The sequence below is a fragment of the Chlorocebus sabaeus genome, chromosome 1 (assembly GCF_047675955.1).
Source record: "Chlorocebus sabaeus isolate Y175 chromosome 1, mChlSab1.0.hap1, whole genome shotgun sequence".
Taxonomy (NCBI): domain Eukaryota; kingdom Metazoa; phylum Chordata; class Mammalia; order Primates; family Cercopithecidae; genus Chlorocebus; species Chlorocebus sabaeus.
Window position 1 is genome coordinate 49,213,245 of NC_132904.1, and position 26,433 is coordinate 49,239,677.

Genomic DNA, 26,433 nt, shown 5'->3' on the forward strand with positions numbered 1-26,433 from the left:
TTAGATGAATTTTCATGAGTTTATTCTTGAAATAAACTTTGAAATTGTCCGTGTTTTACTGTTTTTTAATCATCTGCAGATACTGTTTTTTGAGACTTAGCATGAAAAAAAAACCTTGTTACATATCAGTTTAATTTAGATTCAAATAAAATAATTTTTTGAATTTGCAGCAACAACAAGTCTGCGAAAGTGGTTGTAACTGGTGCTGAGTTGTTTGAGGATCAAGATAATTACAGTATAAAGGATAAGAGAGAATATAATATCCTGGCATCCAGTGCCTATTCAGCTAATCCCCAGCCCTTGACAGATGTTCAAACACAGTATTTTTAAAAGCTGACTTTTAAAAAAACAGGGCAATTCACTTATTAGATATAAACAACATGATAAGAAATTCAAAGTCTGACATCCATTACGAACCGTCCGTGTTGAGAAGCGTGAGAGACAAGGCAGAAAGTCAAATGCGCTGTGCTCATTGCTGTAATGGGTGTCCAAGCAGGGCTGGGATTGCAGAAAGACCAGGCCCCCACTTTGCCAGGGGCACAAGTTTCATCTGTACCAGCCCTCGAGAAGCAGAGCCCCAAAGGCAGCTTCGATGATGCTGTAAGCCTACGCAGCAGCCTTTCTGGCGGCTGCTTGAAGCCGAGGCTGCCAGCAGCCAGCACCAGGATAGTTTGTCCAGCTTTAAACAATAGCCACGTAGTGATAGGTAGTCCATAAAGATGGTCAGGCAGATGGAGGGTTAATGAGTGGGGAGTCTGTTGGCTCAAAGATCACTCTTGTCGCTGGCCTCTGACACTCCTCCACTCCCATTCATCAAACATACTACTGAGCCTGAGTATCTGTTGGGAATCAAGGCTGACTGCTGGCCTCTGGGTTCAGAGATGAATAAGACCTCATTCATGCCCTGCCTCCAAAATCCCACAGTGCAGCAAAGGAGATAAATTATATCCATTGACAACAACTACAATTATTATTATTATCATTATCATTATTAAACTTTGTTTATATGCTAAGCTTAATTCTAAGCGCTCTTCCTAATTCCCACAATAATCTTATGGAATAGGTGTTATTATTATGCCCATCTTACAGATGAGAAAGCTATGGCACCGAATGAATAAGTATGTGATGAAGTTATTTCTGACTGTGGCTGGTAGCAGTGGTGGAGGAGGAACCACAGAAGGCTTTATGGAAAGGGTAGGGTTTGGATTGAGTCTGTATGGACAGTGGGGTTTGAAACGTGGAGATCCAGGAAAAGGACATTCAAGGCAGAGAGAACAATGGAGAGAGAAGAGCAAAAATATTATCTGGTGAAGTAAGACACCAAGCTGCACTGAGGATGGCATGAAATTGTCTTTTTTTGCCTTCCTATTGGAAAGAAATTCTTTATAAAAAGCCCTTGGCACCCTGGGAAGCACAGGCTCAACTGTGGATGCTGATGCTTCTTCCCTTTCTGTCAAATATTTTTTCTGGGGTCCTTAAAACTGCCTCTGTAATAGCAGTGGTTCCAAGGTGGCCAAGTGCAGAGGTTCAGGGGAAACTCCAGCAGATGCTTCTCTCCTGGCCTGGGCCTGAACATATAAGTCCAGGCCCAGGAAGAGCCAGGCTTCAGCATCAGAGGGTGCCAGTGCCAGTACTGTGGATTATTCCAAGTGCAAGCATGTTCAAAAGGCAGACCACCTGTTCCACTTGTCTCTTGGTTTTCATTGCATGCTTCAATGATACATATCATTTCACTACCGCTAATCTATTTTTAGTATTGTGTTAAGAATTACCTTATCTGCATAGTACTTTAATTAACTAATTTATTTATCTTTAGACACAGAGTCTCGATCTTTCACCCAGGCTGGAGTGCAATGTTGTGATCATGGCTCACTGCAGCCTGGAACTCCTGGACTTAAGTGATCCTCCTGCCTCAGCCTCCCAAGTAGCAGAGACTATAGGCACATACCACCATGCTCAGCTAAGTTTCCTTCCTTCCTTTCTTCCTTCCTTCCTTCCTTCCTTCCTTCCTTCCTTCCTTTTTCTTTTTCTTTTTTTTTTTTTTTTTGAAACAGTGTCTCGCTATGTTGCCCAGGCTGGTCTCAAACTCTTAACCTCAAACAATCTTCCTGCTCCCAAAGTGCTGGGACTACAGACGTAAGCCACCATGCCTGGCTCAACTTTAAAACAATTGCTGAAAAGGATCTTCTTTCAGAAAATATTCCATTTTCTCCCACCCCACCCATCCCTGACGTGCTCACAGAGCACATCTTTCCATGAGGACATGCATGCAAGGCAAGGGAGAGGGGTCTGAAGATCATGCGAAGAGCCTGCTCTCCGTCCCCTGCTGTAGGGTGGCTAGGGCTGACACACTTAGAATTCAAATGGGCCCACCCTAGACTGGCTAGCTGTCATGGCCTCATAGCCAAGGAGAAAGTGGTCAGCTGCTGGGTGTGACCTGTACTCCAGGAGTTTGCCAGACTAGTATTACTTGAGTATTTTCTAGAGACCAGATGTCAGCCACTCATGAGAGACAGTCTGTGTTGGGCTGTTTTAGCTCTTGCCCAAGAGGGCCATCAGGAGTGGGTGTGGGAGCACAAAGCAGGAAGAAAGGATTAACTTCTCTATCTCATGCTTACCCTGGGCTCCACCTCAAGGAAGCATGGGTCCCCACTCTGGTTTCAGCCACACACTGTCTTGGCAGCCTTCAGAAATGTACAAGGCTTCCAAAGAGCAGCCTCTTTCAAGGAATTTCTCAGCCCTGGCTTAGTTCTAGGGGAGGAGGTGAGCCTGGGCAGGGTGTGCCAGGGCCGTTCTCCTGCTCCTTCAGCTCCCCTGAGGTGGCCTCTGCTCAGGATGTCCTCATGCTCCTCGGGGTTCGTGAAACAACCACAGGATTCAAGGATGTGGGGCTGTGGTCATTGCCCTCTCACTCTACATGTTTCTTTATGACCAGACATCTCAGATTGTCTGAACTCAGGCTCAATTTCAAAAGCTTCATGCCTTTTCTCCCAATATAATAATATTAACTAGCCTTCATGGAGTGTTTTTCAGGTACCTGATGCTGCTCTAAGAATTTTACCTATATTATCTAATTTAATTCTCACCCAATCTTAAGGTCTGTAAGATGAGATGCACACATGTCCTGGGGCTAGTACATACCTATCCTTCCCCACATTTAACAGAGATTTCATTAAGGATGAAGATCAAATGACAGACAGACTGAACAAATGAATGAATGATGGGAGGAAAGAAAGAAGGTCGCCAAGAACATGAAAAGAACCACTGAGCTGAAAGTGAAAGAAACACTCAGCCACTTACTAGTTGGGAGTGACTTTGAGCAAAATCTGTAAGCCTTAGTTTTCCCTTTGTAAAAAGGAGTTACTGGCACTAGAGTAAAAGAAGGTATAAGTTGTGAAAGTACTTTAATTTGTTTATAGTAAGTGCTCACTTGTTGTTAAATGCATATATATATATATGCATTTAATAAAAAAAAAATATATATATATATATATATTTTTTTTACCTAATACAGGGACAGATTCCACTTTTCTGTATGGCCTGTCTTGGGGAGGGCATCAGAATTCTTGGAAGCAATATAAACATTCTGATGTCTCCTTACACAAATAGAATTAGAACCACAGTTTTTGATTATTTTTTAAAATGTCTGTCCAGTCTGTGCTTGATCACCTTCAGTAACAGGGAAGTCACTACTTCTTGAGACATTTTAATCCATGGTTATGTCACACGGTCTTCATGGTTGACCATTTGCTCTTTGCATTGGGCTGAAATTTCCTGACTGCCTCACTGGACAAGAAACAGAGCTTTCTTGCCCTGGGCTTCAGCTCTTCTCAAATTGGAATGGAAAAGTATAGATTCATAGAATGTCAAAGTTTAAAGAGACTTAGAAACCCCCTATTCTGGGTCTTTAATTCACAGGAAATCAGGAAATCTCTATGCGAGAGACAGCATTTCAATTGGTTGGTAAGTGGAAAATTCTTTATTCAGCCTTTGTCCAGAGTGTTGTACTGAATAATTTCTCCTTGGAATATATTAAGAGGAAAGGCACTTTGGCTTCTTATGTATGTACAAGATGCCTATTTCAGAAATGAATTATTTCTCCTAAAACACGTTCTATGGTGATTGTGGTAGATTGTTGCAGTAATGGATTTGAATTGTTCACATCATCCTATACACCCTTGGGAAGTGCCCTTTATACTATTCTGGTGGCTACGTGACTTGCTTCGGCCATCGTGATACAAAAGGAAACTTGAGATGTGTTTGTGCATTGAGACATCCTTTCTTACTTCTCCCATAACCCCATGACTGCCTGCTCTAGCTTGATGAATGTTGCTCCATGGCCCCACCAATAGCCAGCTAATCCCCAGAAAGAGAGCCACCTCACTGACTGGCAGTTAACTGCAGACACTTGAGTGAACTCATTTGAGACTAGCAGAAGAACTGCCCAGCTGAGCCCAAACCAAATTAGCAACCCTCAGAGTCATCAGCTAAATAAATGGTTATTGGTTTAAGCTAAATAAATGGTTCTTGGTTTAAGCCACTAAAGTTTGGGATGGCTTTTTATGCAGTCCTCCTCCAAATAAAAGCATATGAACCATTTCTCTAACTAGCCTGTCAGCTCAAAACAACCTTGTAATTGACAAAACCACTGGTCACAAAGTTTAAAGCTAAACAAGGAAGAGTTCTTTTACTTGAGCTTTTACTTGAGCTTTTACTCTTCAGTTAGTACAAATTTAACAACCATGTTAAATGCATCATTTAACAACAAGGATATATTCCAAGAAATGCATCAGTAGGTGATTTTGTCATGGTAGGAATATCATAGAATGTACTTAGACAAACCTAAATGGTATAGCCTACTACACACCTAGGCTATACGGTATGGCCTATGCTCCTGGGCTACAAACCTGTAGAGCCTGTTACCATACTGAATACTATAAGCAATTGTAACACAATGGTAAGTTTTGTGTACCTAAATATATCTAAACATAGAAAAGGTATAGTAAAAAATACAGTACTCTAATCTTATGGGACCACCATTGTATATGTGGTCCATCATTGACCAAATTGCAGTTATTCAATACATGACAGTACATGTCTATTCTGAGGTCCTGAGATCTTGCTGAAGGTCACAGAGCCAGCTGGTCATCAGAGAAATCAGAATTTAAACCCAAATAGGCCTGGTTCCAAAGTTTACACTCTAATCTTTTAAGGGAAGCCTACCAGATCTTTCTTCAGGGCCTTTATCTCCATAGAGCCTATGGGCTGTGCTCCTGACTTCCTTATGAAGCCTACTTTGCTACCACCACACAGGACTGGGACCCACTGTGATGGAGCTGTCACAGAAGGAAGGGGAAGAAGGAAATTATGCCATACTCTGCACTAATAATTATAATCACTAACACTGACCTCTAATTATTAACCACTAACTATGTGCTAGACATTCTTCTAGCCCCCTACGTGTATTATCTGATTGAACCCTCACCGCAGTCAACTATAGGTATTACTAACCCCATTTTACAAATATTTAACTAAAATGGCCCAGTAAATAAAGAGCAAGAATTTAAACCCAGGTCAACTGGCATTGGAGCCAAGATGTTCACTTCTGTGCTGTGCTGCCTCTTGACAGTGATCCTGGGGTTAGGAGATTTACTTAGGTGGGCTTCTGAAAACCAGGTAGTCAGAAAATCTGCAAGGTTATTTGCAGATACTGGAGCCAATGCTTCCTGCTCTGTGCCTGGGTTGCTTAGGGCAATGGAGAGTTTATTGCTTTTTTCTGTTCATTGTTTTTTAAATGGTCTCTGTATGTTCTAAAGACTGTTCCCCAAAGGCCGGAAGAGAAAACACAGTGGCCAGTCCTTGGTCCTCAGAGCCCCATAAAAGAATACAAGCATATCTCAACATATTTTTATCACTGTGGCAGTCACTGTGCTAGGTCATCCCCGTATGGTGTATTAGTTAGCATGTTCCTTGCCACTACCTTGAGACATCAGTGTGATATCCCCATTTTACAGATCAAATTAATAATATACCTCAATTGATAGAACTCTGGATAAACCGTATTTTCCTGTAATTGGTACTTTTCCAGGGTTGCAAAATAATTTAGCTCAGTAAACATTTTTCCAAAAATGTTGTTTGCTTCATTCATTTACTTAGCAAACCCTCTTCCACAGAGGTAAAATCCCATTAATAGAAAACTCTAGGGATATCCAAATTGTTTTCTTGACAGAAATTCTGATAAGATGAGCAAGTGACTGCAATTCTTATTACCAGCCTGTGAGATCCTGTAATGTAAACAGGTGAAATGTCTTGGTCACAGAGTTCCACCGCCAGTTGAGTGAGTGGACCCTTTAACATCTGTGATTTACCATATGGATTCTCTAACCCCACCCCCAGAGTGTCTTCATTTTCTTGTTGCCCTTCAAGTTCTGTTGGTTTTGTTCAGATGTTTTTAATGAGTTTGTCCTGCGGCAGCCAGGGAATGGCTAACAAGTCTTCTGGGCCCTTAAAAACCCATTAGAATGTTATTTCTTACAAAGTGAAAAACTAACCTCATGCCAGATGCAAATAGGGCTCAAGCCATCAGAAATAAAGTTTGATTCTGAAGGAAAATTCCACTGAGACATGAAAGTTCTTCAGCTTGGGGAAAATAGTCTTTGATGTCTAGTCTGACTCGGCAGTCTAATATGATTATTAAGAGCATGCGTGTTGCAGAAGTTGGAATGGGTTCAAACCCAGTCTCTTTTATATACTAGCTCAGTGATCTAGGGCATGTTGCTTAACCTCTCTGTGTTTCAATGATCTCACCTGAAAAGCCTAGGAATAAAAATAATACCACATAAAACTATTGTAGGATTAAATAAGAAATTATAGGTGTAGCAATTAAGATTATATTCAAGTATAATTACAAAAGCAACAGAAAAGTAACTTAAATTAGTAGAGGCTTATTCCTCCCTCATTTAAAATAATTTTAAAGATTGGCAATCCAGTATTGACAAGGCAGTTCCACAGTTGTCAGGAGTCTAAGGCTACCTCTACTTTTCTACTGCACCATTTTTAGCACTGGCTTTCATTCCTAAGGTCGCCTTATGCACCTAATGGTTCAAAATGGCTGCCAGGTACCAACTCTCAGCCCACATTCTAGACCAGAAGCAGAAAGAAAGGTAGAGGGACAGAGGACATGAAGTCATATCTCTCACATGGTTATTTCAGGACATTTCCTGGTAGTTCCAACCAACACTTCCTTAGATCTTTTGGGTCCTCAACTGCCAAGGAAATTGGGAAATGCTGATCTGTGGTTAGACATTCGCTACTCACAGTTAAAACTTGGGATTTTGTTTGTAAAGAAGGGGAGAATGAAAGTGGATAGTTAACTAGCAGTCTTAGCTGTACCACTCAAAGTACTTAAAACAGTGCCTGTTACATACTTAGCTGTAAATTTGTGCCTGAAATAGGAGGTAGCCTCTGTATTGAATTGAACACAGCCTTTGGAGTTCAGCAGACTTGAATTAAACCCTACCTCCATCCCTAACTGGGGATGACATCGTAAGCAACTTATTGAATTTACCGATGAGCCTCAGCATTCTTGGTTATCAAATGTAGTTGTATATATCGGCCTTTTAGGATTTCTGGGAAAATAAAGTGAGAATGAGTATTTAAAGGGCCTGGCACATAGTAGATGTTTAGTAAATGTAAGTTCCCCTCTCTATGTCACCCCATTAAGACTTAGACCCTTCAGTGCAAAACAAGGATCAGAAGAATAATCCCCACCCTGACCTGGGAAGTGGTCAGAAACCTCCCAGAAAATAAAGCCATGCTTTGCCTCTCAGCTGCCTGCTCTCTGCCCACAAAGTGCTAAAGTCAGTGAAGCCAACCCTGTAATCAAACAATACCAGATACTTTAATTATAGTTTTTTTGCCATGATCTGAATCACTGTTTTCATGTGCATTGCTGTGAATTAATCTCATAACAGTGTAACAGTGGTGTTAATTCCTTGATGCATAAAGAAGTGTTTTAGCTATGGAGATATTCCACAGAGAAGGGAATGGCATTCACATTTAATTAGCTCCTACTCTCTGCCAGGCACTGAGCTGAGTGCTTTGTAAACCTTATGTCATTTTTTTTCCACAATAACTCTGTTTGATAGCTATTACCCTCCCATTTTATAAGCGAAAGCATAGAGACTCAGAAATGTTAAGCAACCTGGCCAATGGCACAGTTTGTGCAAATCCCAGAACTGAGATTTGAACCCATGTTTGTCTAATTCCAAACTCATGCTCTTGTCATCATATCCTGCTATTTTGCTGCCTTCTCAGACCCCAGACCAACCAGTCTTTAGGACTGGACTATTGTGGCTGGGCACGGTGGCTCACACCAGTAATCCTAGCACTTTGTGAGGCTGTGGTGGGCGGATCACCTAAGGTCAGGAGTTTGAGACCAGCCATGCTGGCCAACATGGCGAAACCCCGTCTCTACTAAAAATACCAAAATTAACTAGGCATGGTGGTGTGTGCCTGTAGTCCCAGCTACTTGAGAGGCTGAGGCAGGAGAATCACTTGAACCCAGGAGGCGGAGGTTGCAGTGAGCCAAGATCATGTCTGTGCACTCCAGCCCGGGCAACAGAGTGAGACTCTGTCTCAAAAAAAAGAAAAAAAAGAAAAGAAAAGAATTGGACTATGGAGCTAGCTGGTAGAAGAAAGAAAAGAAGACTGGGCTGCAATTTGGCTCAGTTCTTCTGAGTCCTGGTTCTGATCTCACAGCTCAGAGACCTCTGGTGAGATATTGTCTCTGGGGCTTCATTTTCCTTGTCTGTAAAATAGTTGCCATTGGGATTGAATGGGATGGTCTGTGATCTCCCTTGAACCTCTGAGAGTCAACAATTATAGAGTGAAGGTATCCACCCTCATATCTGTACGTTCCAGTAAATATTCTCAACTATACCTGACTTGTTGAAAATAAAGAAAAAATAAGATGTAGTCTCTATCTTAGGAAAGCTAAAGTGAAGTTAGGAGAAAGAGCAGCAGATTTTATGTAAATATATGAAAATACTTGGAGGTGCTTTCTAGAAAATAAATCCATCCTAAGGTCTATGTCAGAGGGTAGTAGGCTTCTTGTCCCTGTCAGAGATCCTATACATATGGCTGGATCGCTGTATAATAATGGTGCTATTACAATATTGAGCTTTTAGGCAAAAGGATATCTGAGACCAAACACCCAGCTAAAACATGGTCATTAGAATAGAATGAGAAGATACAGACATAGCCAAATTGAAAGTCCCCATTCTGTCTTTCCCCCAATTCCAGTCCCTAGGGGCAACAAATATAGTGGACTTCTCTCCAAATCCCTTTTCAAGATACTGTCCTACTAATCACATGTCCTGAAATTTCTATTCAGCATGAGCATCTTTCCATGGTGACTCCTGAATGACTGACTTCATTCCTTTTACCAGCGACACGGTGTTCCACAAATGAAAGGGACAAAGTTCATTACTACAGATATATTTTATGCATCCTGTTCTTTGCTCATTCCTTATCTGCTAAAGATACTTTTAAAATTATTGGTTCAGATTAATTTTTAAGCTTATTTATGGTGCTGTTTTCTTAAACATCCACATACAGCTTTAAAAATAGACACGGTCACTTTTGTCAGCATTTTCTCTTCTGACTTTGAACTTTGATAACTTGTTTCAGAAAATATCCTTCTGTCTTCTATATGTCTGTGGATTGAGTTTTAGCTGATACACTTGGGCTTGGCTGGGCTTTGCTTTAAGCTGTAGCTTGGGATCAGTTCTGCTCCAGGTGGCCCTTGTCCTCCTGGGATCAGTGAACTAGCTGGGCATGTTATCGTCATCGTGACTGTTGATGCACAAAATGCTTTATGTATTTGCTCATGTTGTGCCTACTAACATTCTACTGGAAAGCAAGTAGTAGGGCCAACCCCAGAGACCTGGGGTAGAGGATATTTAGATCCCACTGGGAAAAGTGGGAAATAAATATCACATGCCTATGATTTTTAAACAATAATTTCATATTCTTTAGTTGTTTTATAGTTTTGTTTTGTATAGATCTTTATCTGCATTGATTTATACATGCAAGTGTATGTGTATATGTGCACATTAGAGATCTAATGTTAAACAAGGGAGTGAGCATAAGATATGGTGTCAGGATGTGGGAAGTGAGCCACAGCTTCCTCTGCTAATGATGGAGAATGATGAAACCACTAGATCACTACTTTCCAAACTGGAAGGCTGGTGCTCCATGGGGAGGGGTTTATTTGGAATTTACAGTTCATTGATCATAGAATATATGATGTGGGTTTAGGTATGGGAGAGCTTATCAAATTAAGAGGCCTATATTAGATTAGTTTTAGGGCTTTGGTTAATGGTGGACAGTCTTACCCAGGTTTTAACCCTGACAAAACAAGCACTTTTTTTTTTATAGAAAACCTGCAGGAAGGCAGTGGTAATAGACAAGGAATAATTTCAGGTTCAAATATAGGATATAAAAAAGCAAAAAAGAGACAATCAGATATGCTGAGGTACAGTTTTCTTCATTGTGTCTGTCCTGGGAAGAATGACAATGCACCTTCCCTTCCCTTCTACTCCAGGCTTCAGGTGTGAGGAGGCTGCTGAATGTCTGTGAGTAGGACAGAACAAAGTATGGGGCTTTCCTTCAAGCCTACAGACTTGAAATATTCATTCAACACTTACTTACTAGGGAAGCTAATCACTACAGGGTAAACAGTGAAGAGTGAAGACTACCAGGGGTGGGGCTCTGCTTCTCCTCTACCACACTGAACTATTCCGCCTAGCCGCAAATGTGCATACCTCCCTTAGCAAAATGAAGCCCCCCAGCTAACCAAACCCATTATTCTCAGGATGCTATTCAGCACAGGTCTTTGGGAAAGGTCCTACACTTTACTGAGAGGCTTATCAAATATTTTGTTTTGGAGGTATCCTAAGGTATATCTGTCTCACTGCTGCCCCCTGCAGATTGCTATCCAATTCAACAGCTCTCTAGAGTACAACACAGCCACTGACCTATTGCCCTAGAAAGATGGAAGCCTCAGAAGTCTGAGAAATCAGCTACAGTTGCCTTCTAACTTGGGCTAATGCTAGGGCTTACCTGTTAAACAACACAGTGGCTGTCTGTGGCAGGAGCCTAACAAAATGGTAATAGAATATATGGGTGTTTCCTCCAGCTTAGAGACCCGGTTTATTTACTTTTCCTGTGTGATTCTATGTGCCCCATCCCTGTTCAGTGCCTCCATGCAAAGTCAAAGCCAGCAGGAAATCTTCCTGGGAATGTTACCATTTATTTCTCTTTTTTATATAGCTTATCTTTGGGGAAATGCAGAAAGATTGCAGAAATAAAGCATCTTGTCATGGGGGATTTTGTGGAGCAGGGCTTCTCAGTCTTGAAGTCTTAAAGAGTTTAGGCATGCACTTCCAAGAGTGTGTGCCAGGCCTCATATCTTCTCTGTATAGCTTTATGCCTTTCAATCATACATAGTATTCTCTTTGAGAGGACTTCTCTCCAATACAATTTTCTTGATTTCCCTCCATTTCTCAAAACCTTTTAGCATTCCGTTTGGTACCCCTTGAAGACTGGCATCTTGGGCAACTTCCTACTGATCTATTTCTCCATTGCTTGAGGTGGAACCATACAGGGTTGTCAGGGCCTCTGTAGCCAAAGTTTCTACCCTTTCAGCATCCTTGTGAAGGCTCAAAAGGAGCCCTGTGATTAGAATTGGGGTGGACAGGGAAATCATAGAGGTCTCAGCATTCAACCATTTTTGCTGAGTTCTCTCAGTATCCCGGCTGGGAGAGGAGCCCCTCAGGACCGAAAGCTTGGCATACGCAGTGTCCCGTGGTAAGTGCAGTCCATCACAAATTTGTTCCCTTTATTGAGAAGAGTAAGTGATCTAATACTTTTCATGTGGCTGTGGAAGTGCTTAACTGTGACACTTGGTAAACAGACTAACTGGCTGAAATAAGAGAAGCAAAGGATTCCTTCTAGTTTAGCAAGCGGCTATATTTGGAATTATGGATTTATTGATAAAGGCACTGCCTTAATATTCTGTCTTCTGGATTCCATTTAAATCATCTTTTCTTGACCCACAATTATTTGCTTTGATCAAGTATTGGTCAGGATACTCTTAGTTGCAAATGACAGAAACCTAACCCCTGCCAACTTGAGCAGAGAAGTGAATTTAAGTGGGGCTAGACTCAGAGACTCCAGGGTCTCCCACAACACCATCAGCACTTTTCCTACCATTCCCTGCCATGCCTTCCCTCACCCTTTGAATTGGCTCAGCTCCTCTGTGAGTTGGTCCTATTCTTTCCTCCTACAGCTTGGCTTCCTCCGTGTAGCCAGGAATGGTGGTGGTGTCGGCTGACATGGCTGAAGACAGCTGGAGGCTTACAGCACCTCGGCCAACACCAGAAAGAAAAGAAAATTTTTCTTTCTAAAGTTTGCATACCAAATCCCAAAGAAGGTTTCTAAGTTGCCCTGCTTGAGATGGACTCTCATCTTCAAAGGGTTGCTTCAGAGCCTTAGGTGAATGTTTATCTGGATGCTTTAAAAAGTGCCAATACCTGAGCACTGTGCCCAGAGATTCTGATTCAATTGGTCTATGTGGAGCTTGGCTTTGTGTAAATGATTCTAATGGGTAGTCAAGAGCAAGAACCACTGCTTTAGACTCATTTGTTCACTTATTCCTCAAAAAATCCCACACATTTTTGAACTCCACCCCTGTGCTAGGCAGTATACTAGGTACTGATAGAGCAGTCGAGAGAGATAAAAGCATTCTCCTGAAGTTCACACACTACAGGGGAATACAGGCAATGTGCTCATTAATAAATAAATAGTGCTAGCAAATAAATAAGTGTCATCCAGAGAATTAAAACAGGACCAATGTTTGCATGATGGGATGGAGCCAGTCCTGAGCAACCTGGAGGGAAGAGTATTCTGGGCAGAGGGAACAGCTATTGCAAAGGCTGAGAGGCACAAACAGGCTTAACCTATCCCAGGAATGGAAAAAGGCCAACGTGGCTGAAATAGGATGAATGAAAGAAAGAGTGACATGGGATGAGGTCAGAGAGACCGAGAGCAGCCAGCTGTCATGGGGCTTAGTAAGCCAGGCTGAGGGATGTGGATTTCATTCTATAGGCAATGGATTATTAGCAGATATGAAGGACTGATGGAATTTGATTTATATTTTTAAAGTTTTATTCTGGCTGCTGTGTGGAAAAAGGACTAGAAGGGTAAGAGTGGAAGCAGGTGGACCAAGTAGGAGACAAATGCAAATGTCCAGATGAAAAATGCTGTTTGCTTGTACTAGGTTGGTTTTGGGAAGAAGTGAATGGATCCTGGCTAAGTTTTTGCAGTTGAGTTGACAGGACACTAGAATGTAAGTCCCTTTGTTATTCTTTTGATATCCCCAATATTTAGGGTGGGGATAAGGGGGTAATGTATATGAGCCAGTAAGTGCTCCAGAAATCCTTGTTAAATTAATAAAACCAGAGTCCAGAGGCATGAGGATGGAGGAGAAGGAATGGAAATAAAACTCTGAGCCTGCATAGCCAAAGAACAGACTCCTCTGATGGATGCCTGTGCCCAGCACGGTGCTAACACATAGAAAAGAGGAGTGGAGGGGGACACAAGTGCTAGCTGGAGGAAAGTGTATTTAGTGCCTCTGAAGCTTGTCTAGGAAGCAAAAATATACAGGAGAGAGATCCAGAAAAGGCTTTCAGCTCTGCTCCCAGGCAAGAGGTTTGACAGAAGGAGACACCGCATAACCATCACAGTAATGAGATTTAACAACTCTACTAGTCCAAGTATAACTAGTACAACCAGTCAAGAGAGCTTAGTAAAACTAAGTAGGGATATATTCTGTGATCCAGTATCCTAGTCTTTACCCTGTTACCCAGAAATCCTAGCCTTAGTTCATTTTTTAGAAAAATTCTTATGTGGGTCTAACTGGGACCCTGAACAAGGATATCTGTCATGATAAAGCTCAGAGTAGAGTGAAGACAATACAAGAGTCCATCAGTGGAAAACTGGATACATAAAATGAAGTAGATGTTATGAAATAATATGCAGTTGTTAGGAGCATCAAACTCTGTATGTACAGAACAGCATGGGAGACTAAAAACATAGCATTGAAAGAAAAACATATGAGAACACCATAGATTAAACATAGAATAATACCAATATGTCGATTAAAAACATATACACTAATGGCATATTTACAAAGAAACGTGCATATTTCAGGGCATATGTCAAGCAAATTAGAGTAGATGTCAATGAGGATAGGGAATAGGTATAGAATTAGGGATTATGGTAGGAAGAATAACAACCTTCCTCCAAAGATGTCCACGTCTTAATTCCCAGAACCTGTGAATCTGTTTTGTTACATGACAAATGGGAATTAAGGTTACAGATGAGATTAAAGTTGCTAATCAGCAGACAGAGAGCATATCCTGGGTTATCCAGTTGAGTTCAATGTAATCACAAAGGTCCTTAAAAATGGAAGAGGGAAACAGGAGTCAAAGGAAGATATGACTAAGAGAAGGTAGTGTAAGTGGGACTAGGCCCGAAGTTACTGGCTTTGAAGTTGGAGGAAGGAGCCATGAGCTAAAGAAAGTGGGAAGTTTCTAGAATCTGGAAAAGGCAAAGAAACAGATCGTCTCCTACAGCCTCCACAGAAGGAATGCACACTGCCAATACTGTCACCTTACCCCAGATCATCTCCTAGAGCCTCCACAGAGGAGTGCACCCTGCCAATACCTTCATCTTATCCCAGTGAGATTTGAGTTGGACTTCCCATCTATAAAACTGTAAAGTAATATGTTTGTGTTGCTTTGAGCCACTCAGTTTGTTGTAATTTGTTACAGAAGCAATGGGAAACTCATACAAGGGTAGAGGGAGTCACATGGACTGATGGGGTAACAAACATGCCATGAACCGAGGAGTCTGAATAACTCAGCTCTCCTCATCTAAGGTTCAAAACAGCAGCAGCAGCAGCAACAACAACAACAATGTTCAAATTGAAGGGAGAGAACAAGAAAAGAAACACTCTCAAAATATAAAACCAGATTCCGTGGAAAACCACGTACATGAAACTAAGCATTCATTGTGTTCTAAAGACCAAAGTAAGAGCCTTATAAGCATGATCTCTTTGTTGGTTCTTGGAGGATGGGGTACTGGGACTGGCTTTGTGGTGCCGGGGAATGATTGATAATAATGATGATAATCCCACGAAGCCTGTGCCTCCCCCTCCAGTGAACATCATTGTCCACATCTTTAAACCTGCAGAGAGAGCCCTTCCTACTTCTCTTCTCTACCCCTTGTCTCTAGCCTCAACCCTTGTTTCTGACTCACTCACAGTACCAAGCACAGCACCTGGGGCACAGTGAATCGAGATCTCGTGTAGAGCTGAGCCCATTTTGATGCTTAGGAAAGCTTCCGACTATCCTGTTGCCCAACACATCCCAGAGATTCTGTATCAGCGAGTCCATTCATAAAAGAACCCTGGGACTTTCATGAGCTATTTCTTCTAAACAACTTAGAACAACCCTCAGGGCCCCAGTGTGATGTTTGTGTGTCTAATTTCCGTGAGCTATTGATAAGAGCCCACTCCAGCCAGGCAGTTGTCAGCCTCTACTCCAAGGGCCTGGAAAATGTACTATTTGCAATTACTTGAAAAGAAACTAATTAGCTCTAAGGAGGAAACCATAGGTAGAAATGACTAAAATCAGCTGTTCAACTGCGCTTGGCAAAAAATTAAAAGGAGTAGGTAATCATACCTCACATTTGTTTTATCTGAAAGAAAAGTAGGAAGAAGGGGGACCTAGGTAGAAGGGGTTTCTGTGGCATTTTCCCTGTAGGGACAGGCCTCTGAGCACAAGCAGTGTCAGCCTACCCGTCAGGAGGATGAGGGTTGCGACGTGTCCTTGAATGCTACGTTTGAACTTCGTTCAGTGTCAGGCAAAGGAAGGTATTTGAAAGGAGGAGTGATGGTCAGCTCAGGACTCTCTAAGTGTGTGTTGTTCTTCAGTGTAAGTGTTGGACTTCTGCATTTGGTAAATAAGTTATGTGTTCTCTTTTAGAAGTAGCCATCGTGAATCATTTTTCAAAACAAATTTAAAAAACACAATATTACCATTTCTTAAAGCCTGGCACTTGCCTGGTATACAGCAAGCCAATGGTAGCAGTGAAATAAGGGGTCAGCACCCTAGCCATGGTGCGGAAGCCACCTCGGATGAGAGAGGATTGCAACAATCTGGAGGAGAGATGAAGAGGCAACAGCAAGAGAGCAGAGAAAAAATGCTTCCGACATGAGTCAGAGCAGTAACAATTCAATAATAATAACACCGGAACTGGACATTTATCAAGTGTTTGCCATATGCCATGCTTTACATGCATTCTCTACTGTTATTTCCATTTTACTCTTAAGAAAGCTGAAATTTAAGTACTTGTCCAAGGTCATATGGCTCCTAAGTGGTAAGGCGACTGTTCTGAGTGCAGAAGAAGACTCTGAGTAAAGGATCTGGGTGTCAATTCATTTGAGGTGACTCCACGAAATAACCAGTAAAGATGAGAAACATGAAATACAGAATGGAAAGAAGATAAACGTTGAGTTATCCAGCTACTTACCATGATGAGCAACTGGGGCTCTGTCTTGCTGGGGAACTCTCTGAGACAGAGCAAAACACTCTTAAGAGTTACTATTCCATCCTAGAGGCAAGAACACTACGGTGTTAATCTATAGATCCCTTATCTGCCACTGGTTGATGCTGCTTCAGGGACATTAACCCTCCACCCTTCCTGCTTATCCTGTGCTCAGGCTGCTCATGCTCCACAGGTGCTTGCTATAAGCAGATCTCAGCACCAGATAACCAAGGTCACCATCAGTATCTGCTACAATGATCCCACATCCAGTTTGCCTGGACAGTCTCAGTTTATGTCTATTGTCTGGGAATAATTATTAATTTCCCTTTTACTCTCAGAAGTGTCCTGCTTTGGATCATGATTTATATGGCCACTCGTGTAAGAAAAGGAACAGATTTTCAAATCCTGCTTCATGTGGTGCCAGAATCTCTGCTTTTTGCCTCTTTCTCATCCTCTGTGAGTGCAATTGTGGCTTTCCTCATCAGTTGTTCAGCAGTAGCCCTGGGTGAGGTAGGAGGATGTGGGTCCTGGACGATACACGACTGCTCTCCAGAACCTAGAGCACTTCTCCAGGTAAGTCCTGGGTCACCATATCAGCATTGCATGTGGTGCTGATTAACACACAGCTTCCTGGGTCATTTCCTTAACCTACTGAATCCAAATCTCTGGGGCTTAGGCCAGGTGATCTGCATTTTTAGCAATCTCTCTGGCTAATTCTTCTGCACAGTAAAGTTTGAAAACTACAGGGCTAGCAAAGGGAGACAATGAGTGTTAGCATTTTTTTTTTTTTTTTTTTTTTTTTTAAAGCAGCCAAGTGGGGGTGGTTTATAGCAGGGCCTCTGAGCTGGCTTGCCTTGTTCAAATCCCAGCTCTGTCTCTTACAGCTAAGTGATCTTGTGCAAGTTACTGAACGTATGTGTTCCTCACTGAAAAAACAGGGATAATAATAGCATCTACTGTAACAGGGCTGTTATGAGGATTAGAGAAGTTAATCTATACAAAGCCCTTAGAACAGTGCTGGGCACGTAGCAAACACTTGAAAATGTTAGTTAGTGTTATTACCTACTTTTAGCATTATGCCAGTGATCTTACCTAGGCTGTGGTATTAATCCTCAGAACAGCCACACAAGGAAGGCATTATAAAGGATTTGGGGTAAATAACTGATGTCAGCTGCAGGGTTAAAACACAGATTGGGGGGTGGGGGTGAGGGGTGGGCTGAGACATGATCTCAAACCTGTTACCTCTACCTCCGAAGTCCCGGCTGTCTCTGTGATATCAAGCTGCCCTTGGCAGTCTCATTCCCTGTATCCACTGTGGCATCCAGTTTTTTGCCCCAATCCTTGGACCCACCAGGGACTTCTGGGCATGGGGAGGAGGGAAGCAGCATATTGGTAGCATTTACCTGCTGCATCCAGTCCGCCTTGGCTGGGCTGGAGCTGCTCTCTGGGATCTGGTTAGCAGCTAATGATCAGCGGGCTCTGGCTATAATGATCGGATTAGCTGCGCTTTAATCACTGTCTATTGTTTCAGCAGGGAGAGAATTTCACAGCTCATTGACTGCTCTGACTCCTAATCTACACGGAGGAAACAATGTTGCAGCTCATCAAATGCAATCAGCTGCTAATTGAAAGGAAATGGAATTTTACAATTACAGGCCACCTTTCAGTGCTCAGGATTTCTAAGCACTTCTCCCCACCCTCCTTTGCCAGCTCAGCACTGGCAGGGGCACTTGACAACCTGCTAGAGACTTCCCTAAAAGCTGCATTTAGGACCTGGCCCATTTCTCCCCAGCTCCAGAGCAGCAGCAAAGGGAAGCAGCGTCCTCGCCAATTCCTGGGCTGTCCTTCAAAGCTCAGTGCGAGGAAAAACACCCGGGTTGGACACCAGGCGAGCTGAGTGCTGGTTCTTGTTCACCTTCCTCCACGCCTTGTGGCAGTGTGACCTTGGCATGCCCCCCTTTCCCTCTGTGCCCCACTCTCCTTCTCGCTAAAATCAAGAAGCTGAATTTGATGACCTCTTGGTTCTTATCAGCTCTGATGATTCTGTTTGTCCTGTTCTTGCCACTATCTCATCCAATGGAAGACATCTAAATTGACACCCTCTTTCTTGCCCAGTTATCTGCTGTTCCAAATGCTTCCAGGGTGACTGTCTTAGGTCTCCCAAAAGATTTATCCTGATGAGATTTTAATGGGCCAGAAAGCAAATTTGGGAAACATCCTACTCAGTCTTCTGATCAGACATCTCTCTCCCCGTCCTGGATCCATTCACTTCCTTGGACAAATATCAATCATGATTAAATCTAAAGACAGTCACATAGATGTTTCTGGGTTCTGTCTTTTTCCCAGTGAGATCCTGTGGAGACAAGGCTGGGATGAGGGCTGCCAGCCAGAAAGAGCATTGCTGCTTTTGACCCTGTCTCAAAGCTCCATTTCCAGCCAGCTTTTCCTCTGAGAACAGGACTAACTAGCATCTGCTTTGAGGTCTGGTCTGTGTCATCCCACAATAACACTTGTTCTGTCCAGGAACACATCCGAGGCTCATGTAACCCTGCAGTGCCATTTTCTCTTGGTTCCCATGATCTGTGGGCTGGTCTAATGTGCTTATCGGATACTGGAATATCACCACTTTCCTTTAGGCTGATGAGTTATGGCGTATATAAAAAAAAATTTAAGCACAGTCAAAAATATTTTTTGTTTGGCCAAGGTTCAGTCTCAGTCCCATTTCCCTCGATCAGAGGAACACTCCATCAGGGTCTTAGTCTGACCTGTTGCCTAGAGAAATGGGCTACAAATGAGGAAAAGAAAAGCAGTGATGGATCTCCCCTCTAACAACACTGCAATCAGCATGCTGGGTCCAGGAAGCTCCTGATGCTTTTCTGGAACTCTGTCTTTAGGGAAGGCTGGGGAGAGAGAGGACAAAGGCGGGGTCTGCATCAGGATGGGAGGGGAGGAGAGTGTGAAGGAAGCTCTGGAGCTGTGGGTTTGCACTGTAATGTAAATAGGACAGGAGCTGGAAGTGGGTGCAGGTTGGAGGCAGGAAGAGGACCACTTGGGCAGATCCCACCTATAGGTCTATTGGCCAAAGGGTCAGAGTTCAGACAGCCAGTGTGAAGGGAAGAGTGATTACCAAAGGTAAGAGTGATGTCCTAAAAAGGGAGGTTAAGAGCCTGAGAGATGTCAGAGGGCAGTAAAAACCTGCTGTGTTCGAAGGGCCAGGCGACATGGCCTCATGTTGATACCAGTCACTGGTCAAAGCCCTGCCCATCCTGGAAGAAAAGTGCTGGTTGTTATGAGAGCTGGGATTGGTCTGTACACTGTAGGTAGAGTGGAAACCAGCAGAAATTCCACTGGTGGGCAAAATGTGGCATCCAGAAAGTATGAAAATAGGCACTCTATGGTATTTCAGAGATGTAGTTGACACTTGGAGTCCTAACCCAGACCCTAGAAAGTTCTGATGTGTAAATGGAACACGATGAAGGAGATTAAGACAGATTTTGATCAGGGAGGCAGCCCTGAGATGTCTAATGCTGTCCACATAAAAGTTGTTATTAAAAAAAGAAAGTAAGCAAAACAATTTACGTTTGTAGGTTTTTAAAAATCTTTTTCTTTTTCTTTTTTGCCTTGATCATCATTCTGTTATGTATTATATGAAACTTCACATTAAAATATTGGCATTTTGACCAAGATTGGGATGCACTGAATTTAGAAGAGCCTGAGCAGTGTAGGTCAAGATACTTTCTTTTTTAGAAAATCATGTTTTAAATATAACTGGAATATTTTGTGGGGCTACCAAATTTTGAGATACTATAGATAAGTCTCATGGATAAAATTTTCACATGTCTGCTTTCAGATTTGGGGTATCTTCATTCATTCAACAAACATTGATCAAGTACCTATTACCTGTTGGCTACACGTCAGTGAATGATACAGGCCAAATAATTCCCTGACTTCTGGAGCTTACCCGCTGGTGCTAATGCAGCATTTGTTTAAATTAGTCAATCTTCATTTCATTTTAAATACACTGTTTAACATTTTCTATCTTTTATTAATAAATAAGTACTTTTAAACATGTGATATAGAAATGGTCAGGTAGGTACATAGTTGTCAAAATATTTTAGGGCATACATAAACGAAAAACTTTGAAGTTTACTGTGATAGTCTCTCTGCCATGTAGAGCAAAAATGTCCTCTATAATGTGCAATTGCCAAGTTGTTGCCTAATTTTTGCATGGTCTGTCATGATACTGAACCGTCATATTCTTTTCCACACAATTCTGAACAGGTGGAAAGTTCTTTAGCTAGGACTCCTGTACTTTAGCGTCCTCCAAAGGGCTCTCTTTCTTTCCTCAGGAACTACTTACAGCCTAGCTGCACAAAGTGTGGTCCTCAGACCAGCATATCGCATCACCTGGAGGCTTGTTAGAAATAAGAAATCTCAGGGCCCATCCCATTTCCCCTCAATTAGAATCTGAATTTCAATAAGATTTGCAGGTGATTTGTGTGCCCATTTAAGTTTCAGAAGTACTTATGGATTGTATGTCTGCTCTTCATTTCATAAAGAGCAGCTTTTCAGTTATTTGAATAGCTACTCAGCTTTTTGAGGTTAATCTTTTCTTCTCCAGGCCAATTTGGTGATGAGGTGGAACCTCCAGGTAGAAAACAATGTCTACATATTGGAGGAGTTCTGCATAAGTGAGGCTTGGGCCCAGCACTTGGAGAAGCTGGTTTTATAGACTGGGCAGTAGTTCTGTCTCTACCAATATTTGATCCCTGCTGCTGCTGCTGTGGGCCTTACTCTGGGCCAAAGCCAGTGGGCTTCATTCTTGACCAACATTGGTTAGTTCTGAGGTCCAACTGTTGAATAGAAAGGGCTTTGGCCTTTAAATCCTATGTGCACTATTGATTGAATAATGTACTTTGTATTTTAAATTAGACCATCCCAAATAGACCCTCTAGATTTAGCAGAAAAACATTCTGTTGTTTTGGTATAATAAACAATGCAATAAGTGTGAAAACCAGAAAGTTGTTCGAGATCCAAGATGGTTCTAGAGACTGTCCCTCAGAGACCAGAGTTGATTGCTTCTACCCTCTTGCTGCTGTCATCTAATCACCCTATTTACACTCCATGCAAATTTCATCTTTGTCTTGCTCATTTCTGTTTACTCAGAACTTGTAATGTCTCATGGTGACCAAGTGGCCTTCTCCTTGTGTCTTTTACCTCCTGCTATTAACTGACTTTCCGTATCTCAAGTTCAGATATTTGTTTGCTCATGACTAACATGTTAGTGAACTCTGTTTATCAAAATTCTCCTCATATGCAGTTCACGAGGTGCAATCCAGCTTCCAGAATAGCTGTCTTGGGTCTGTGCCCTCCCTAGATTCAATTAGATCCAAGGCTGATGACTTACGAGGAAGGAGCCCATAGAAAGAGCTCTGTGTATGGCAGTCCAGTTCAGTACATTCCTCATCTCATTTATTTGTTCTTCAAATATTTATTGAGCATATATTTATGCCAAGCACAGTACCTAGAATAAATACAAAGATGTATACACAAGACATAATCTCTTGTATTACAAGGTTCACAGTCTAGTGAGGGAGGGAAACAAGCAAATAAATACCTTTTACACAGGATAAATGCTATAATAGATATCTGTATAGTGTGCTACAGGGATGAAAGAGAAGAGATCAATTCTACTTGAAGGTGATAAAGGAAGATTTCACAGCGGTGAAAATAAATGCACTAAGGAGTAAGGTTGAGTAGAAGATTTCAGGCTGGTAAGTTGCTCAGAGTGTGCTGGGGAGAAAGCTGGCTATGCCTTCCTGGTATGGTTAGAGGGTAAGGTTTGGGCTTCCAGGCCAGAGATGATTTAGCAGGGTAGGGATCAAGTTACTATGGGCTTTACTGGCTTTGCTGAGGAGTTCGGCTACATTCTGTGGAACAAGGAGAAAATCCCTGAGTGATTTCAGTAGGGGAATATCATGGTCAGATTTATGTTTCGGAAGGAGACCACTTAAGTGGCAGAAGTAAGAATGGATTGAAATGTGTGACAATGGAAGATGAAGACCAACTAGGAGGCTGTTATCTGGAATGGGAAAATGAGGGTCCAGGTGAAAAATGGCAAAACAAATGCACACATGCTGCTATTTCTTGAACCAAGTCCATGGTAGATATTGTTAATTGATCATGGCACTGCCCCACCGGATCATGGATCCATCTGGATCCAGGTGAAATCTCACCATCCTATTCAACTTAGCATATGAGACAGACATTTCCAAAAGATCAATAGATGAAGCCCCTTTGCAGCCTAGGTCTCGTCCAAGTCACTGATAGAGACGGAATAGGAGAAAGAGGCTGGATATGTTTATGTTCCCCCAAACCATCCAGCGTTCTTTCTTTGAGTTGTCTCTCTTACTGCTAGACAGATGTGTGATCACATCCTACATTGCATTCACTTAAAACTGGGTAGTGCTTTAAAGATTACAATAAAAATCTCATATTTTAATTCTCACTCTAACCCTGCAAGCAAGGCTGGGAAAGAAAGCCCCACTTTTCTTTACATTCAGCCTAAACAATTGAAGCTTAGAGCAGTTGGACATCTTTAGCACTTTGGGTTCTTAGGGCACTTTCATCCATTCAGCAAGCAATGTCTAAGAGACTATTATCTTCAACGTGTCATGCACTAAGGATATAGCTAAATATGACTTGGTCTTAGTAATTTTTTTATTACCCATACTGGATTTATCTGAGTATATTTGTTTTATACCTTCTTCCAGATTGTCAGTTCCCTGAGGGCAAAATATCTGGAAAATTTTTGGTGTTCCTAATCACAGCCTGGTCACCGCACATGAGAACGCCCCACAGAAACCAGGCGTGCGGCCTGGATTTGCCTAACCTTGGCTGAAACATCAGAGCTCAGGGATCTAGTTGCAAAACAACCTAGAAGTCTGTTTCTGATCAGCCTGGCAGCCATCTTTAATGCCTGCTAGTCATTTAGACTGGCAGAGAGTAAAGGCCTATCCCCCAAATAGAGTGTAAAACCACAACCACAACCCATAAGACGTTGAGACGTGCAAATCCAGCAATTACACAATGGCAAGTATGGGTTTGCTGGAGGGCTCTCTCTTACAGAACCTCTACATCCAGATTCACTTGGATCACCCTTCACTGAACGGAGATGGACACCCATGGGATGATTGACCCTTCAGCTCCACTAACCCTGACAATCTCAGAATCCTGAGGATAATTTTGAACCTGAATGCTTTGTAGGTTTCATATTATCAAATCACTTGGGGGATTTGGCAAGAAAGAGGAGCAGTGGGATTGGCTGGCAGTGATGTAACAGCCATGCCAGCACCGCCTGTAAGTGGTTGTCGGCCTCTTTGACTAGCCCTCACCCCATCTTGATTTATACATGATATTTTATAATAGCCAAAGCAACACTCAAAGAAATTTCCTTAGCCTCAGCCTCCCACCACCACCCCAGGCATGTAATAATGTCCCAGAAATACACAGGCTGTCATGTCTTATTACTTAAATATAGGCCTGAGAAGCTTCTCTACATGACAGCGTGATGTGAGTGCTACCCAGGAATGGCCCCGGGGAAGAGGGAGACAGAACACTATCATCTCAGCTTTCTTAAGCGGAGTTATCTCCCAGCATCATTCCAATTAAAGCTGGAAAACATGGAACCATGGTGCCCAACTCTCCTTTCTGGCATGTCGGTGTAGAAACACAGCAAAGAACGTGGGCCCAGAAGTCTGCTTTGTTCCCCATGTCTGCCCCTCATTGCCTGAGTGTTTTGGGAGAGTCGCGCTTTCTGAGTGGCAGTTTCCTCCTCTGTAGAATGAGGCATAATGACACAACTTGCCGGGCAGGTTTTGGACAGGATCAAGTGAAAACACTTTGTAAAGCAGAGCTGTGCAAAAGCAAATATTATTTAATGATAACGATAATCATCAATTTACATTCCTGTTAGCCTCTGTAAAACAGCTATTTCATACTGAATGGTATTATCAACATTAAGTGCATATTTTACAGTTTTGCAGAGGACTTCAATAGCCATCCTCTCATATTTATTATTTCCCATCTATAAAGAAGGAAGGTGTTTCTTGGACAGTTTTAGTGAATTACCCAAGTCACACGAGCAGTGAAGGAGCAGAGAGGGGCCTTAACTCCCATCCTCTGAGCCTAAATCTCATGCTCTTCTTCATGCACACTCCACAAGTAACAGTGGAAGCAATGGTTGGTGCCACCGTGTGTGGGGGTGCAGAAGGCAGAAGGGAAAAGGCTGGCCAGTCTCCACCCCAGCCACGTGGGGCTCTGTTACTCTATGCCAAGCAAACCCCAGGCCTTGGTCCATCTACACGGAAGCAACTGCAGTCTATACCTGAAGCTTCTATCTTAAGTAATTGTGTTCATTGGTCTTATTGTGCCCAGGCCCCTAGTCCTCTGTGCTATGGTAACTGTCATCTGTATGAATTTTACTAAAGTAATCCTGTCCACTGGTTCTTTGGCACTGAAAAAATAATGTGTCAAGCACACACTTTGTGCTGAGATAGCTCTGCCCCCTGGTTAGTCTGTGCTTGGGCAACTGGGTCACCTCGTCCTTCTGCATGAAGGCATCCCTGGCTTCGTTCCCTTTGTTCTCAGGAATTCGTGTGCTCTGGTTCTCCAAGTCAATGTTGCTGGGCCTGGAATGTTTCTGTGCCCCTTGCTTCTGGATGTGGGCAATTCCTGAGTTTCCCTGGAAACAAGAGTCTGAAGCAAATGTAATTGCATGTAGATATTTTATTTAGGAATGGAGGACACTTGAAAGAGAGGTGATAGAGTAGAATAGAGAGGTGACAGAAAGAGAGGTGACAGAGTAGAATAGCATAGGAGAGAAGGCTAGTGCAAGTATATGGTGGGGAATTGGCTGCTGCTGCGAGCAACTGATGCTCATCTCACAGGGCCTTTGGAGAAGCTGCATGAAATGTGTCTTGAAACTGTCAACTAGGAGTATGAAGGGAGAACATATCTATCTATCACTTCCTTTGGTCAAGGGTAGCCCTTGGGTAATTTACTTGCCTGCATTTACAGTTGCACATGCATATGGGTAAGCAGGGCCCATGGTTACTTCTCCCCTTCAATCAGAGAAGCCCCAAGGCAGGAGAGGGAGTACACGATGTGTACCCAGGTGAAGAAAGCTCTGTCAGGTAACCCTGGGGAGAATCTGGTCAAGTTCCAAGCAGAACTGGTAGAGGTGGGAGGGGCTGGAATAGAATAAGAAGTGGGATTGAGCGGATAAGCAGCAGTGCACAGGAGATGTCCCGGACCATAAGAGAATCATCTGGTCCATCTGGAGCTCATGACTTCAAGGTAAATGTTCACCAGAGCCTGCCTCCCTGTGGGCATCTGAACTGACTAATGTAAGGCCATCAGAGGCACTATCCCTTAGGCTGCACATGCTCAAAGCTGTGGCCTAAAAGGACTATGCCTGGATGAATCCAGTCATGGAGTGAGTGTTTGATTCCAAGGTGACCAGTTCTCTCTGTGACCCGAATCAAACACCAGGAGCGGCACAAGCCATTAAAGGTTTAATAACATGATTATGACAAGGTGACATAGTGTGGGAAACAGAGAGGCACTCAGCAGCCTCAACAGCATGCTCCAGGCCTCACTGAGGGCCACTCCTTGAAATGAAGGGAGGTATTGAAAATGCAGAGCAGAAAGATTGATAATTATTTGAAACAAGCTTAAACATTTGGATTGCTCCAACCG

The 26,433-nt window shown here is 42.6% G+C and overlaps 1 protein-coding gene across 1 annotated transcript in view; it reads right to left on the minus strand.

Moving 5' to 3' along the window:
- Positions 1-16,813, minus strand: part of LOC119624488 (uncharacterized) — an 81,171-nt gene extending 64,358 nt beyond the window's left edge. The window contains exon 1 of the mRNA XM_037999647.2: positions 16,660-16,813. The gene's annotated coding sequence lies outside the window, so the exon portion shown is untranslated. The remainder of the gene's footprint in view (positions 1-16,659) is intronic.
- Between the last annotated feature and the right edge of the window lie 9,620 nt (positions 16,814-26,433).